Raw genomic sequence first — 17,415 nt, 5'->3', positions numbered from 1 at the left:
GTGTCTAGTCCAAACTGGAGATGTGCTGTGAGTGCAAAATACATACTGCATTTCAAAGATTTAGTAAAAAAAAAAAAAAATAAGAAAATGAAATTTCTCATTGATCTTTTAAAATTAGATTTCAAAGTGAAATGATAATATTTTGGATATACTGGTTTAAAGAAAACTTATTGGTAAGATTACTTGTTTCTTTTTATTTTAATGTGCCTGTTAAAAAATCATACTAGTGATGCTATTTCTGTAGGACGTGCTGGCCTGGCTGGGGCATCAGGTCTTGAGCTGTGTGGCTGAGTGACTGTCCCCCTAAGAGCTCTTACACAACTGCACACCTGTGTGTCTTTCCATTCTAGGGAGTGTCTTGCCAGGCAGGAACCTGCCTGCCATCTGCAGGAATGGTGCCTAGCACGTTATAGGAGCTGAGTGCATGTGCTGAGTGATTTCTGCTTGTCTAATAGGTTTTGTTTAGAAGCGTGTTTTACCCAGGAGATTGTCCAGCTTGAGGCTTGGAAATACTGCTCATTTGCGTTTCTCTCCATCCTAGCCCCTTGCATTCCACTTTACCCTGATACGTGTGAATCAAGTGTGTGCTCAGTTGAAACATCGCCCAGGCAGGAGAAGGGGTGGGTAAGATTCAGCCTTTCTGAGGACTTTGTTTTCATCCAGTTTGGGCTCTACCCCGAGTGTAGAATGTGAGTAGACTGCAGAAATGCGAAGCAGGTACGTGGCATCTTTGCCTCTTAGGAGCCAGGCACTGGAACTTCCCTGGGATAGGCTGAGCTAATCTTTAAAATAGCCCAGGAAGCAGAGTGAGGGCTGGACTGGACGGGTCTAATCAGCAAACAGCTCTGGTCAGTAAATGTTGGCTACACTGACCAGGAATCTTCCGATTCCCGAGGCTGCATTGAGCCCCTAACTTTTATTTGGTCTCTCCCTTCTCCTAATGGCTTGAGGATACCCCGGGGGGGGAGGTGACGTGGGTAAAATTTGAGGCCTTGGTGGATGGAGAGAGTAGAGACTGGGCCTTGGCACCAGAGTGGGGCTGTGTGACCCTAAATGAGTTTTTTTCCAGAGCTGGGTTCACGTTCCTCTTGCATGAACTGAGGACATACCTCCCACTGCCCAGGGCTGCCCACAGCTCCTCCAAGCACTGGCCTGTCTCAGATTCTGCAGATGTGAATCCTGGCCCTCTTCTCTCTTCCCTTGTTCCCGCACCTCCTCCTTTCCTTCCCCAGGGCTCTTTGTCCTCTCAGTGCCTTGGGATTCAGAGCCCTGATTTTACGCACTGTCATTATTGATCCAGATGGTTTATATCAGTCCCTTGAAAAGCTTCTGAATTGCCTGCATTCTTTCTTTTCCTGGAGAAGGTATGTGTGTGCATGTATGGATGTGTGTGCACCTGTTTGTTATGTGCATGTGTATGCGAGTGCATGTATGTGTGCATGTTATGCATGTACGTGTGCGAATGTGTGTGCATGTGGAGCCCCCACACTGGCTTCTTTACCAAGTACTGCTTCTGATGATAGGACAGCAGCAGAAGCAGTCAGGAGCATAGTAAGGAGCTTTAACTAACTGGCCAAACCTTTTTGGATTAAAAAAAACCCCAATTCTATTATGCATTTGTGCCATATTTAGCAGCCTGCAGGGCCCTGTTCCCAATATTCCCTCTCACTGTCCTTATGAAGTCAGTAGGCAGCTCTGATGATTTCCTTTCCAGCCAAGTGCCTGCAGGTTTGGTAAGGGAAAGATGCTGCAGTCACACTAAACTGGCTGATTGTGGGGTTTGAACCCAGAGTGCCTGACCTGAGGCCCAGTGTTGAAAGCTGGCTTAAGACGGCCCTTTACCTTCAGAAGTAAGACAAAAGATGTGTCAGCCCCACAAAGGAACCAAAATAAACTGAAACAATGAAAACTGGAAACTCAGGTCTGTTGGTGGTATGGTGGCCATGGGCATTGCTGTTCCCCTTAAATGTACAGTAACACAGGGGAGGAGTTTGCACGTTTTGTTTTTCACATGGAAATGATCCTGAGGGTGTAGTCACTTGAAAGGCACAGCATGAGAGCTCTGGGGCCATCTGAGTAAATTGCACAGGGGGGCTGTGACGTCAGAGGTCTGCACTAGGGGCCGCCCCCATCCTCAGAGCCTCCCACAGGTCTGCTGAGGGACTAGTGCTGCCACTCAGAGAACTGGGCCATGGGGGGTGGACCCTGCTTACATAAAACTGTTGTGCAGTCATAAGGAAAGGGCCCTGCTCTTCAGCTATGATTATGTTTAATGTGAATATATCCATTGCCCAGGGCTCTCACTTTGAGAGTGCTTAAAAATAACTCTTAATACAAAATTATGCCAGTTTCAACGTGGAAGAAATGTGTATGCATAAAATCATAATGCAGCTGTTGGTCTGGGCTTAATTATAGCTGATCCTGAGCATTTCTCATTGTATTTTGTTAATCCAGTTTCAGCAAAGGAACACTCATGGGATTTCTCCCTTGCATTTAATAAAAATGTTAACTTTGTGAGCTATAGAAGATGGCATGTTCATCAGCATTTTATGAGCTGCATGATAATAGTACCACAAATTAGGGCATGCATTTATTGGAATTTCAGCCCAGTGAACCACAGAGCTGGAAGGGTTTGGATGTTATTTGTGGGTGGGGACTGGGAGGTGGAAGAGCAGGTGCATAATGGGCTCCTGCAGGACACAGGGGAGTCAGGCACTGGGTGGGGTTGTCCCCATACCTTTGGTTTGGTCCAGGCGGCTGTGTCTGTCTCTACACATTAGCCTGTGGATGAGACTAAGACCAGGTTCCGTTTAAAAACCTTTGAAAGCCACTTCTAATTTGGGCCCAAAGTAGTTCAGAAATTTACTCAACTCTCAGGAGGGCAGGTAGGGGAAGCCAGTTAGGGACTGGGGGACCCGGGCCCTGGCTTAGGCTGGTGCCTTCCCTACTGCTTCATGAAGGACACTGTCTGGAGGTGTTGGTCAATGAGTGGGGCATGTCACATGGTGTCCTGTAGTCCTCCACACCCCACACAGCAGAGGAGAGGGGAGCTCAGGAGGCCTAGTACCTGTGCCAGGGTCACACGGCTCCTGAGGCAAAGCTGGGTTCACATCTGGGTCTGGCCTTGGAGGCTGGTTGTCTCTCTCTTGGCATCATCCATTTAAATGAGACTCACTTGTGAATCAGAATCTCCTTTCCTCCCAGTATCTGTTCTTTAAAATTTGCTGTTTAAATTTTTAAAAAATGGATATGGGATTAAAGATGGCAGCGTGAGAGGTGAGACAGAGACCTCCTCCTAAAACCACATATAATGCAAAAATATAATTAATAAAACTAGTCCTGAAAGAGCAACAGGAAAGAGGGCTGCACCAGACTGCGTACACCTGGAGAAAAGAGCAGACCTCATGGAACAGGGTAACGTACCAGAGCTGGGACCTGGCAGGACCCAAGCCCTTCCCCGACCCCAGCTCACTGGCGGGAGGAAGAGAAACAGAGCAGGGAGGGAGTGGAGGCCTGGGACTGATGAACACCCAGCCCTGGAGATCTGCTCTGGGAGCACGAACCTACATTGCATGGTGCTCTGGTGATTAGTGGGGTTGGAAAGCTAAGACAGGTGGAATACCTGCAGAGACTGAGATTCCAGCTGCTTGTGGAAAACAGGAATTCATATCTGGCTGAGCTGGGCAGACAGTCTAAGAGACTTCCTAACAGTGAGAGGGCTGCTAAAGGGGCAAAGATTGCACAGAGCTTACTGCTCAGGGGAAAGGACAGGTAGACAAAATTGTCCAGGGGCACTCTTACCAGTAGGTTGGGAACTTAAATGATCTTCAGGCGCTCCATCCCCCTGGCTGACTATGCAGCTCCAAGGCCCCCCACCGTGATACACAACCTGCTGTATCTTCCTCCCAGCTAGCCTTCACCTGGCTCGCAAACTGGCAGCCCTTGCCCTGGCATCAGGCCAACCAGACGGAAGCTCTGCCTATGGCAGCTACAAACACAAAGCATAGAAGCTTACAACTGTGTGTTTGGCCTACTGGTTCTGGCTGTGGAGACAGGCATAACAGCTGGGAAACAGGAAACAGTTCTTTCCTCCTCCAGGCACCAACACCACTCCCCTGCGACCCCCGACATCACTCCAGGGACTGAGCAGCTACAGAGAGTAGGGCTTCTGGGCACTAGAGGGCACCACATACAAATATGAAACGTCAGAGGAACCTGGTTCAAAGAAAACTCTCAACACCAGAGAAAGGACTGAGTGAGACAGAATTAATAAATCTTCCTGAAAGAGATTTCAACATAAAAATCATAAACATGCTCATGGAGGTACAGAAAAATATTCAAGAACTCAGGAATGAATTGAGGATGGAGATCCAATCGTTGAAGAGCACAAGGGAGGGTATTAAAAGCATATTAGATATGGTGGAGGAGACGATAAATGAAATAGAAACTAGGGAAGAGGAATACAAAGAAGCTGAGGCACAGAGAGAAAAAAGGATCTCTAGGAATGAAAGAATACTGAGAGAAATGTGGGATGAATCCAAAAGGAACAATATTCATATTATAGGGGTAACAGAAGAAGAAGAGAGAGAAAAAGGGATAGCAAGTGTCTTTGAGAAAGAAATTGCTGAAAACTTCCCAAATCTGGGGAAGGAGATAGTCTCAGGTCATGAAGGTGCACAGATCTCCCAATGCAAGGGACCCAAGGAGGACAACACCTAGACATATAACATTAAAATGACAAAGATCAAGGATAAGGACAGACTATTAAAAGCAGCCAGGGAGATAAATAAGATCACATACAAAGGAAAGCCCATCAAGCTATCATCAGACTTCTTAGCAGAAACCTTACAGGCCAGAAGGGAGTGGCATGATGTATTTAATGCAATGAAGCAGAAGGGCCTCGAACCAAGAGTACTTTATCCGGTAAGATTATCATTTAAATTTGAAGGAGGGATTAAACAATTCCAGATAAGCAAAAGCTGAGAGAATTTAGCTGCCACAAACCATCTCTACAGTGTATTTTGGAGGGACTGCTATATATGGAAGTGCTCTTAAGGTTAAGTAGCTGTTACCAGAGGTAATAAAAAGGGATAGACAAGGAGTACAGAATATGATACCTAATACATAAAGAATGGAGGAGGAAAAAATGGAGGGGAGAAAAAAAAACTTTAGATTGTGCTTGTAATAGCACACTAAGTGACTTAAGTTAGACTCTTAGATAGTAAGGAAGTTACCCTTGAACCTTTGGTACCCACAGATCTAAAGCCTGCAATGTCAATAAGTACATACCTATTGATAATCACCCTAAATGTAAATGGTCTGAATGCACCAATCAAAAGACATAGGGTCACTGAATAGACAGAAAAACAAGACCCAACTACATGCTGCCTACAAGACACTTATTTCAAACCCAAAGACTTACACAGACTAAAAGTGAAGGGATGGAAAGAGATATTTCATGCAACTAATAGGGAGAAAAAGGCAGGTGTTGCAGTACTTGTATCAGACAAAATAGACTTCAAAACAAAGAAAGTCACAAGAGACAAAGAAGGATGTTACATAATGATAAAGAGGTCAGTCCAACAAGAGGATATAAACATTATAAATATCTGTGCACCCAACACAGGAGCACCTACATATGTGAAACAAATACTAACAGAATTAAAAGGGGAAATAGAATGCAGTGCATTCATTCTGGGAGACTTCAACACTCCACTCACTTTGAAGGACAGATCAACCAGACAGAAAACAAATAAGGAGACAGAGGCACTGAACAACACATTAGAACAGATGGACCTAACAGACATCAACAGAATTCTCCACCCCAAAGCAGCAGGATATACATTCTTTTCAAGTGCACACGAACATTTTCAAGAATAAATTATATACTAGGCCACAAAAAGAGCCTCGGTAAATTAAAAAAGATTGCAATTGTACTTGTACCAACCAGCTTCTCAGACACAAGGGTATGCAACTAGAAATGAATTACACTAAGAAAATGAAAATGCCCACAAACACGTGGAGGCTTAACAACATGCTCCTAAATAACCAGTGGATCCATGACCAAATAAAAACAGAGATCAATTAATATATGGAGACAAATGACAACAATAATTTAACAACGCAAAATCTGTGGGACGCAGTGAAGTCCTTGCTAAGAGGGAAGTATATTGCAATACAGGCCTACCTCAGGAAAGAAGAATTATCCCATGTGAACCGTGTAAACTCACAATTAACAAAACTAGAAAAAGAAGGACAAATGAGATCCAAAGTCAGTAGAAGGATGGACATAATAAAGATTAGAGGAGAAATAAATAAAATCGAGAGGAATAAAACAGTAGAAAGAATCAATGAAAGCAGGAGCTGGTTTTCCGAGAAAATAAACAAAATAGATAAACCCCTAGCAAGACATATCAAGAAAAAAAAGAGAGTCTGCACCATAAACAGAATCAGAAATGAGGAGGGAAAAATCACTATGGACACCACAGAAATACAAATAATTATCAGAAAATACCGTGAAAAGTTATATGCTAACAAACTGGATAACCTAGAAGAAATGGACAACTTTCTAGAAAAATACAACCTTTCAAGGCTGACCCAGAAAGAAACAGAAAATCTGAATGGACCAATCACTAGCAATAAAATTGAATTGGTAATCAAAAAACTACCTAAGAACAAAATTCCTGGACCAGATGGCCTCACCGCTGAATTTTATCAAACATGTAGTGAAGGCCTAATACCCATCCTCCTTAAAGTTTTCCAAAAAGTAGAAGAGGAAGGACTACTTCCAAACTCGTTCTATGAGCCCAGCATCATCCTAATACCAAAATCAAGCAAAGACGCCACACACACAAAAATTACAGATCAATATTCCTGATGAATGGACATGCAAAAATACTCAACAAAATATTAGTAAACCAAATTCAGAAGTACATCAAAAGGATCATCCATCATTATCAAGTAGGATTTATTCCAGGGATGCAAGGATGGTACAATATTCAAAAATTCATCAACATCACCCAACACATCCACAGAAAGGGCAAAAACCACATGATCATCTCCATAGATGCTGAAAAAGCATTCGACAAAATGCAACATCCAGTCATGATAACAACTGTCAAAAAAATGGGTATAGAGGGCAAGTACCTCAACATAATCAAGGTCATATATGACAAACCCACAGCTAACATTATACTTAACAGTGAGAAGCTGAAAGCCTTTCCTTTAAGATCAGGAACAAGACAAGGATGCCCACTCTCTCCACTTTTATTCAACGTAGTTCTGGAGGTCCTTGCCACAGCAATCAGACAATGCAAAGAAATAAAAGGCATCCAGATTGGTAAAGAAGAAGTTAAACTGTCACTGTTTGCAGATGACATGATATTGTACATGAATAACCCTAAGGAATCCACTCCAAAACTACTGATATAATATCTGAATTCAGCGATGTTGCAGGATACAAAATTAATACACAGAAATCTGTTTCACTCCTATACACTAATCATGCACTAACAGAAGGAGAAATCAGGAAAACAATTCCATTCACAATTGCATCAAAAAGAATAAAATACCTAGGAATAAACCTAATGAAGGAAGTGAAAGACCTATACACTAAAAACTATGAGACACTCGTGAGAGAAATTAAAGAAGATACCAATAAATGGAAACACATCCCGTGCTCATGGATAGGAAGAATTAATATTGTCAAAATGGCAATCCTGCCTAATGCAATCCCTAACAAAATATGAGCAGCAATCTTCAACGAACTAGAGAAAATAATTCTAAAACTCATATTGAACCACAAAAGACCCCAAATAGTGAAAATAATCCTGAGAAGGAATAATAAAGCAGGGGGGATTATGCTCCATGACTTCAAGCTCTACTACGAAGCCACAGTAATCAAGACAATTTGGTACTGGCAGAAGAACAGACCCATAGACCAATGGAACAGACTAGAGAGTCCAGATATAAACCCAACCATATATGGTCAATTAATATATGATAAAGGAGCCATGGACATACAATGGGTAAATGACAGCCTTTTCAACAACTGGTGTTGGCAAAACTGGACAGCTACATGTAAGAGAATGAAACTGGAAATGAAAATACACAAAAGTAAACTAGAAATGGATCAAAGACCTGAATGTAAGTCATGAATCCATAAAATTCTTAGAAGATAACATAGACAAAAATCTCCTGAATATCAACATGAGCAACTTTTTACTGAATGCATCTCCTCGAGCAAGGGAAACAAAAGCAAAAATGAACACATGGGTCTACATCGAACCTAAAAGCTTCTGTACGGCAAAGGACAGAACAAAAAGGCATCCTGCAGTATGAGAGAATGTATTTGTAAACTATGTATCCAACAAGGGGTTAACATCCAAAATATATAAAGAACTCACGCACCTCAACACCCAAAAAGCAAATAACCTGTTTAAAAACGGGCAGAGGATATGAACAAACAGTTCTCCAAAGAAGAAATTCAGATGGCCAAAAGGGACGTGAAAGATGCTCCATATCACTAATCATCAGGGAAATGCAAGTAAAAACCACAGTGAGAAATCACCTCACACCAGTCGGGATAGCCAGTATGGAAAAGACTAAGAACAGCACATGCTGGTGTGGATGTGAAGAAAGGGGAACCCTCCTACACTGCTCGTGGGAATGTCAGCTAATTCAACCATTGTGGAAAGCATTATGAAGGTTCCTCAAAAAACTAAAATTAGAAATACCATTTGACCTGGGAATTTACCCAAAGAATATAATTTCTCAGATTCAGAAAGACATATGCACCCCTATGTTTATTGCAGCACTATTTACAATAGCTGAGATATGGAAGCAACCTAAGTGTCCATCAGTAGATGAATGGATAAAGAAGGTGTGGTACATATACACAATGGAGTACTACTGAGCTATTAGAAAGAAACAAATTCTACAATTTGCAGCATCATGGATGGAGCTAGAGGGTATTATGCTCAGTGAAATAAGCCAGGTGGAGAAAGCCAAGTGCCAAATGATTTCCCTCATTTGTAGAGCCTAACAACGAAGCAAAACTGAAGGAACAAAACAGTAACAGACTCACAGACTCCAAGAAGGGTCTAGCAGTTACCAAAGGGGAGGGGTGGTGGTGGGTGGGTGGGGAGGGAGGGAGAAGTGAATTGAGGGGTATTATGATTGGCACACATGGTGTGGGGGGGATCAGGGGGAAGACAGTGTAGCACAGAGAAGGCAAATAGTGACTGGGGCATCTTACTACACTGTTGGGCAGTGACCGCAATGGGGTATGGGGGGGACACGGTAACAGGGGTGAATGTAGTAACCACATTGTTTTTCATGTGAAACCTTCATAAGAGTGTATATCCATAATACCTTAATAAAATAAGTTAAAAAACAAACAAAATAAAAAAATGAATATATATCATACGTGTAGAAAAGTGTGTGTAGAAGAGCCAGACAGCTTCATGAATGTTCACAAACCGAATTCACTGGTTACCAGCAGAGCTTGGGGGCCCCGGTAGTCCCCGGCCCCTGTCCCCCACCCACGGGTAACTCCACAGGGTGTGAGTTGTGCTGCTTCTGTTCTTCATGTGAATGGAAGCACACCCGGACTCAGGTCCAATCTGTTTCATACAGAAATGTGGCTGTGAAAGGGGAAGCCCTGTAAAATTTGAAAATAACTTTTACATGGATTGAGAATTGGCCAGGCAGTGGCTCATTGTGGTGGGAACAGAATCTGTCGTCCAGGTTGGGTTAACCAAGACTGGGCTGCTAGACACGGGTGTCCCTGGCTCAAGAAACAGCACTAGTAGGTGGGGAAGCCTCACTTAGTGTGGGCACTGGACCTCGGCTGTGGCAGAGGTGTGGGCTCTGCTGTTGTGTGCTCACCTGCTGTGTATACAGCCGTGCAGTCCCCTCCCTGCGCCTACTTTACTCATCTTAACATGGGGAGAAAAGTCCCTCCCTTACTGGGTTACTATGGTTAAGTGGGTAGCAGGCAATACCTGGCATCTGACAAAGGGGAACCAGTAAACGGTAGCCCCTAAGCCGAGTTTTCCTGATGGTCTCATGCTGGCCCTGGAATCGAGGGTGCAGCGCCCGGATCGGCCACCAGAGGGTGCTACTAGCCCATGTATGGCGCCTCCCTGTGCGTAAAAGCCCTGTGTTTTCTGGCTGTTGGTGACAACCCATGTGTTTGTTTTTGTTTTTCACTAAAAAATCCATTTGCCCTGTGTGTTGGGGTCCTCTGTTCCCTAGTTCCTGAACTGCTGTAATTAATTATAACAAACACAGAGAGCAAAGTCCCTGTTTTGGTGTAGTTACTCTTAGCTGTAATTAATTGTTAGAAATTCTCTAACCACGATGCTGTCTGGGCTGGGGACCAAAGCCTGTGTCGCTCACAGCAACCTGCTCTTCTCCTGCAGGAACTGAAGTTTACCTCCAGTGCAGCACTGGCCACCCGGTTGGGAGGGGGGTAGATATGGTAGTCGATTGGAAGGTCTAGGTTAAGTTTGGATTTATAATGAATCTGCCTGGGGCTCATTGGCAACTCCCTAACTTCCTGAGCCCTCGCTTCTCCTCTGTGAAATGGGGCAGTGCTGATAGTGGTGGTACCATTGACTTGGCCAAGATGCTAGGGAGGCTCAGGTGTGATCACAGGTAGAGGTCTGTGTGAACGAAGGAGGCGGGATTATTACTCTGCAGCTGGGACGAGCAGGGAAGGTTGGGGCCATGCTGGGCATGAAGTCTTGGTGCCTCTCTTTCCCATGGCTGACCTGTGGGGTGTCTGTTAGCACATCAGCTCTGGGGAGCTCCAGTGCCTTTCTCCCCCGAGCCTGCCCTCACCCTAGGCTGTCCGCACACCTGGGCACCATGCCCACCTGGCCCATGCATTTGTAGCTTTGGAGTTTGGCACTTTGGGCTTGACTGTCCATTCCCACCAGGTCTCTCACTGCGGTGTGTTTTACAACTCTTATGTCAAGAAAGCCTTTCCCCATTGATTCTAAATCTATATTTTGCTACTGGTTAAACCAGTTACCTTTTTCCTATTTCTTGTTTTTTTGGTCATCTGAACACTATGCATTCTTATTTATCAAGCTAACATATTACGAGAGAATGGCAGGGAGAGGCATAGGACATAATGTACCCACCCACCCTCGCCCACCCAGTCAAATATCTAATCAGCCTCAAAGAGAAATCCCAAAAAAGTCATTAGCCCTGAGAGACATTTGGCCCCCCATCCAGCGTTTGCGCCCCCTGTGAGTGTCGGCAGCGTGGCCTCTCCGCTTCTGCCTTCAGCTAGTGTTTGGCCCGGTGTGTGTCAGTGTCTGCGGCCCAAGCCGTCTGAGGTCAGTGTCTTTCCCCACCAAGGAGAGAGACCTTATTTTGTCACTTACTGGCCCTCTATTTCTAACATCAACTTGTATTTCTTTGAATTTATTTTTTTCTTGGCATACACATGTAATCACCATTGTGGAAGATCTGAAAAACTCAAGAGTTTATAAAGTAGAAAGTAACTGGCATTCATCATCTGCCTACCCAGAGCTGGTCACTGTGCCCGGGTAGATGTGAGAAGGTTCCGGTGCCACGCACTCTCCATCTCTTTCTCTGGCTGTCTCTGTCTCTCGCTCTCTTCATTCAGACCAGTTTCCCCCTGCACATTAACGTGGTCTGCTAGTCACCAAGGTGGAAAACCTTTTTCAGAAGTTGCAGATTGGCAGCCTTTAGGACAGATCTAACTTACTGACTTAATTTGTTTGTCCTGCACAGTTTTTTGCAGAAAAATCTCATTTCATTGCCAGCTTTTAAAAATCCCAAGGTTCCAAATATAGATCAGCACTTTGGCCCTATTGACTGGACCTGGGAGGCAGCCACCTCTCCCAGTGGGGAGGCTTCCTGTGTGACATGCCTAGCCCCAGCCCTCCCCGGTAGGCCACCTGCTGTGGAGGCTGGGTGCCCTTGCTGTTCCTGGGCAGGCCTCTGTGGTAGGTTTTCTGAGGGCCAGGTGTTACTTCCCACCTCCCAGACGTACCCTAGTGTGCCTCCCTACCTTGAATTTGTCCTCCCCTTTTCTACACTCAGGGTTCTCCAAGGGTTAAGGCTCTTCTGTGTTCGGTTCCCACTAGCTAGCCTGCTTCTGCTCCACGCCTGCCTGCCGGAACTCCCTCTGCGTATTCCCTTCACCATTTCAACTTACTTCCCCTGGGAAGCCTTCCCCAGGTGCCTCAGCCATGGGATTTTTGCATTCTCCACATGCTCTCCTGTGGCATGTGGTTAGCAAGTTCTTGTACATACATGCATGCATGTACAACCTTTTTTTCTTCCTAAATTTTAAGTTCCATGTGAGCAGACTAATTAGCTTTGGAACCATATAGGGCTGAATTTGATTCTCCTGGGCGAGTTACATGTTCTCTATCTGTAGCATAGTTGACTTATTATTAGCAGGGCTGCTTTTTACAGCTGTGCGGGTTTCACACTGCTTAAGGGTGACACATCTGAGGGGGTCATTTTACGTCATAGATTTGTATATTCATTTGACAGTTTTCTGCAAATGGGAGTAAATCATCCTGTTCCAACAAAATCAGTAAATTATGACCACTTTCTGACAAGGGGAGCTAGTGTCTTAAGGGTTGCATTTTCTGCTTTCTTACAGGCTGGCAGGGGCCTTGCATGTCAGGAGTAAATATGGTAAGGAGAGTGGAAGTTCTTGGCACTCAGGAAATGTTTGTCTCCTCTTTGTCTTGAAAGCAGGGTTTGAAGTGCTGTTACAGAGGTGAACTCAGAAGTGGGGCCCCCAGCCTGAGTGTGTGACTGGAAGGGCTAAGGGGGGAAATGGGGCCTTCTGGAGAAAGAGCAGAGGGTGGGAGTCGGGCTCTCCCTCACTCACGACCAGCCTCCCTGGCACTAGGACCATGCTGCACCTCCATCGCAATCTGGAAATGTTAACTGAATTTCACTGATTCAGTGACTCATGTTTCCACATCTCTAAAATCAGGACGTGTCTTACAAATGGTGTGGTAAGAAACCAGTGTGTCTTAGTTTATTTGGCAGCATTTTATCTTTTTTAGCGATATGTAAAATACCAACGCTTCCTAAAATAGATGTCTTAGGTTTGAGGAAATACAATAATAAAACATGTCTGTTAGGTTGTGAAGATGAAGTGTGCCTGGTGTGAGCCTTGCATGGTGCCGGCTCATGGTGAGGGTGTCATTTCTTTCAGCTTCCTTCTCTTCTACTTCTTCCTCTTGGAATCCTTTTGTTTTGGTCACAGCAAGTTCTCAGTGGGTATAACGACGATGATGATAAGTACGGCATACCCACAGCTGGCTGAAAGTTCTATAAAGTAAACTAATTGGAAGGAAAATGTTTTGCTCTAACCCAAGCCTCTTTTCCTGAAGGTAAAGGAAAAACTATTTTAAGTTGTACTAAGCTGCACAGTATGAGGTTTTATTCACTATGTTGGATGGGCAAGCAGTCTGGCATTGTGTTGTAAAAATATTCCCACTCTTGTTGGAAATTGTCAGCTCTCGTGAATTTAATAACTTAAAGGCAAGTGAAAAACAAGGAAACAAATGCAACTTGGAAAGAATTTGCTGCCCTGCTTTTCGCATAAGATAGATAATTTAATGGGATCTGAGCTTTGGCTGTTGAACTCTATTTAAAGTTAATCAGTCCAAATAAAAGGTAGTTACATAGCAGAAAGGGTGATGTATGCTAATCAAAGAGAGGAAGGAAGAGCTTTTTTTAAATACTATAGCTTTTAAGTAGAGTAGTAGTGTAATAAATGCAGCATTTTGTCTTGTGGTTATTTGTAAATGGTCGAGCATGTTTGTAATCATCAGTTCACTTAACATTCACTGAGTGCCTGCTGTGCCCCTGCAGCATTACAGCTAAGGGGAAGGGGGTTGGGCTGGGGGTCTCTCACTACAGATAGTGAGTGCTGGTGGTGTAGAAGGGAGTTGGTAAAGATGTGGGGAGTGTAGCGCCCTTTAGAGCCCACGCCGCCTGGCCATCCGGGATGGGCACAAAACCCTGGACTGAACCCTGGCCATCTGCCACGAGCCACCTTACTCCACGCTTCTGAGCCTATGTACCTTGTGGGATGTTTTGGATACACCAAGCAACATGCACACTTCTCAGATTTAGCATCTTTTCCAGAGGATCCAAAATGGTAGCTGTAGGGATGTTTTGTTTGCCAAGGTATTTTTTTCAACTTTGTGTTTTGAAATAACTCATAGGAAGTTTCTAAGATAGTACAGAGAAATCTCTTGTATGCCTTATTGAGTTTACTCCAGGGTTACATCTTTTTATTTTTAAAATTTTTGGGGGTAAAATATACTTAGCAGGAAATTCACCGTTTTCACCGTTTAGGTGTACAGTGCAGTGGCATTCTGTACATGCATGTTGTTGCGCAGCCATCACCACCACCATCCCCAGAACCTTCCGTCATCTCAGCCCTGTGGCTACATCTTATGTAACTACAGATAGTGAGTGCTGGTGGTGTAGAAGGGAGTTGGTAAAGATGTGGGGAGTGTAGCGCCCTTTAGAGCTGGAAAATTCACCGTTTTCACCGTTTAGGTGTACAGTGCAGTGGCATTCTGTACATGCATGTTGTTGCGCAGCCATCACCTCCACCATCCCCAGAACCTTCCGTCGTCTCAGCCCTGTGGCTACATCTTATGTAACTACTGTGCAACATCAAAACCATGAAATGGACGTTGTTATACTGCGCCTGTCCGGTTCTAGTCCATTTTTACCACGTGTAGATTTACAGCCTCCCTTGCAGTCAAGATGCAGAGCAGTTGACATTTCATCAGTTTGAGTGCAGAGTGGAAACCTTACCACCCTTTCATCTCTTCACACTCCCTTGCAGATAGTGTGATTGATAGAAGCATTTCTTCTGCAGGTTCTGGAGAACCACATCAGACAGGTAGACTTTTGCTTCAACTGTCACACATAATTTAGAAAACTGAAAGGAAAAGGGAAGTCTGATGTATTACTTTCCTTGGATCGTTTTTCCTTTTTGATGTCTGAGAATTTATTATTTGTCATTTTTTTTTCTGTGTGGGGAACTTCCTTTAGCGGTTCTGTTAGGTTATGTCTGCTGGCAAGACATTGTTTTAGTTTTCCTTCATCTGGGAGTGTTTTGGCTTCCCCATCACCCCTGAAGGACATTTTGCTGGATGCAGACATCTGGGTGGGCAGTTTTGTCTTTTTCTGTTCTTGAAAAATGTGCCACTTCCTTTTGGCCTCCATTGTGACTGATGAGAAATCTGCTGTCATTTGAGTAGTTTTTCGCTACAGGTTTTTGTTTTGTTTTGTTTTGTTTTTAGCAATGTTTAGGTTTTCTCTGTCTTTAGTTTTCAGAAGTTTGATTATAATGTGTCGTGGCATGGATTTCTTTGGGTGTATCCTGTTTGGAATTTGCTCCCCTTCTTGAATGTGTGAGTTTATAGCTTTTGCCAAATTTGGGAAATCCTGTTTGGAATCCTGTTCCACCATTATTTCTTTGAATATTTTCCCAGCCCCACTGTCTCTCTCCTGTCCTGTGACTCTGGTAATCCAAACGTTAGATCTTTGTTACAGTCCCACAGGTCCCTGAGGATCCGATCATTTTTTTCAGCCTAATTTCTCCTTTATTCAGATTGTTTGCTTTCTATTCCATCTTCAGGGTCACTGATTCTTTCTTCTGATCTTTCCCTTCTTTTTGAGCTCATCATTGAAATTTTTGTTACTATCTTTTTCTGTTGTAAAATTTCTGCTTGGGTTTTTCTTTGTATTGTCTATTCCTTTGCCGAGACATTCTGTTTTTTCATTTGTTATGAGCATGTTTGCATCTGTTCATTAACATTTTTGTGATGGCTGCTTTAAAATTGCTGTCAGGTAATTCTAACATCTGTATCACCTAGTGCTGGTGTCAAGATTTTCCTGATTCTTAGAAAACCATGAGGAGTGATTTTTGATGGAATCCTGGACATTTTAGGTATTATGTTATGAGAGTCTGGGTCTTACTTAAATCTCCTGTTGTAGCAGGCCCCTCTGACACTGCTTTATTGCTGCCATTTGGGGTGAAGTCCAGTTTCCCTGCTCGGCCTCTGTTGACACCTGGAGGAAGGTTTACCTGGGTCCTGCTGGGCAGGGTGGGGGTTCAGGCTCCTCACTGGGCTTCTGCGCCTACCAGCCCTTGCTAGAAGGGGCAGGGGTGCCTTGGTATTGCATGTACTCATACTGTAACTTCTGTAATTAATAATAATAAGTAAATAAAAGCTGGCAGGGCTGGGAGACCCCGAATGCCTGAGTCCCGGTAATTCCACCACTGAGCTTTCCAGAGGAGGTAGACTTACAGAGGACAACAGCAGAAAGGAAAGGGTGCCCTTGACTGTGAGCATGCTGCATGCTGGCTGGAGCACATGGCTTCAACTCAAGGCCCAGCTGATCCTCTTTGCCCATTTCCTTGAGGGTGTTTGATTTTGGAAGGGGTCCCTGGGAAGGAGCAGGCTTCAGCAGACACATGTGCTGCCTGTGGTCAGTGGAAGGGGTGGGACCCCCAGCCACCCCATGGCTGTGACCTGTCACCTCCCAGTGACCCTCACCAAGTAGGCCCAACCTACCTCCCAGTACCTGTGATCTCTTCCAGTCTGTGACTTTCCTCTGGGAGGAGTGGAGACAGAGGCCTCCTTCATGCCTGGGTGCCTGGTGGGGTGGGTGGCATGCAGGTCGGAGGTAAGAGGTCACAGGCAGGACCTGGCTGTTCCTGGCAGCAGTGTTTGCAAATCAGAGTTCAGAAACAAAGACTTGTGTATGCAGTTATTTTGAGATTTTCCTTTGTAAGAGTACAGAGTATCTGGTTTAAAATTGGCAGATAATTCATAGAAAATTGAACCCTCAAACCCCAAACTTCTGTGATTTTCCTTGTGCTGAATATGGCATTTTCCCTTTGAATCCTTTTGTTCAGGAGGAGTACACAGTAATTGGACCTAAAAATGCATCCAAATTACAGCATCTTCCTCGGAATTAGCTGACAACATAATCATGATTATATTTCAGGGTATAAGATAAATTTTTCATATCAGTCCACTATAAAAATGAAACTAGCTCCTTGGTTATTTTGGTGGATAAACAGCTCTTAATATTTAGGGGAGGCAACCTGATCTGACACTTTCTTTGTATATTTTGGCATTTTGCTATTTATATACTGCTTATGAACATCATTCTTTCCTGGAGGGATGTGATTACATTCAAGAAGGAACACCATGCACCCTGCCTGGACTTCTGGAACTGTCCACAATTAAATACAGGATTGCATCATTGGTAGCAAAACAGAACCACCCACTGGTGCAGCTCTGGGAATTTTGTGGTCCTGTTGGCTGCTGTATGGCTGGGTTCCTTACCAGTGCTGAGCCCAGGAGGGCCCTG

At 44.2% G+C, this 17,415-nt stretch overlaps 1 protein-coding gene across 2 annotated transcripts in view; it reads left to right on the top strand.

Annotated features, from left to right (window-relative positions):
- ZFAT (zinc finger and AT-hook domain containing) overlaps positions 1 to 17,415 on the top strand; it is a 204,245-nt gene that overhangs the window by 14,510 nt on the left and 172,320 nt on the right. The gene's annotated exons all lie outside the window — the stretch shown is intronic.

This window comes from Manis javanica, chromosome 2 (assembly GCF_040802235.1).
Source record: "Manis javanica isolate MJ-LG chromosome 2, MJ_LKY, whole genome shotgun sequence".
Lineage (NCBI taxonomy): Eukaryota > Metazoa > Chordata > Mammalia > Pholidota > Manidae > Manis > Manis javanica.
This window is presented reverse-complemented; position numbering and strand designations above follow the sequence as displayed.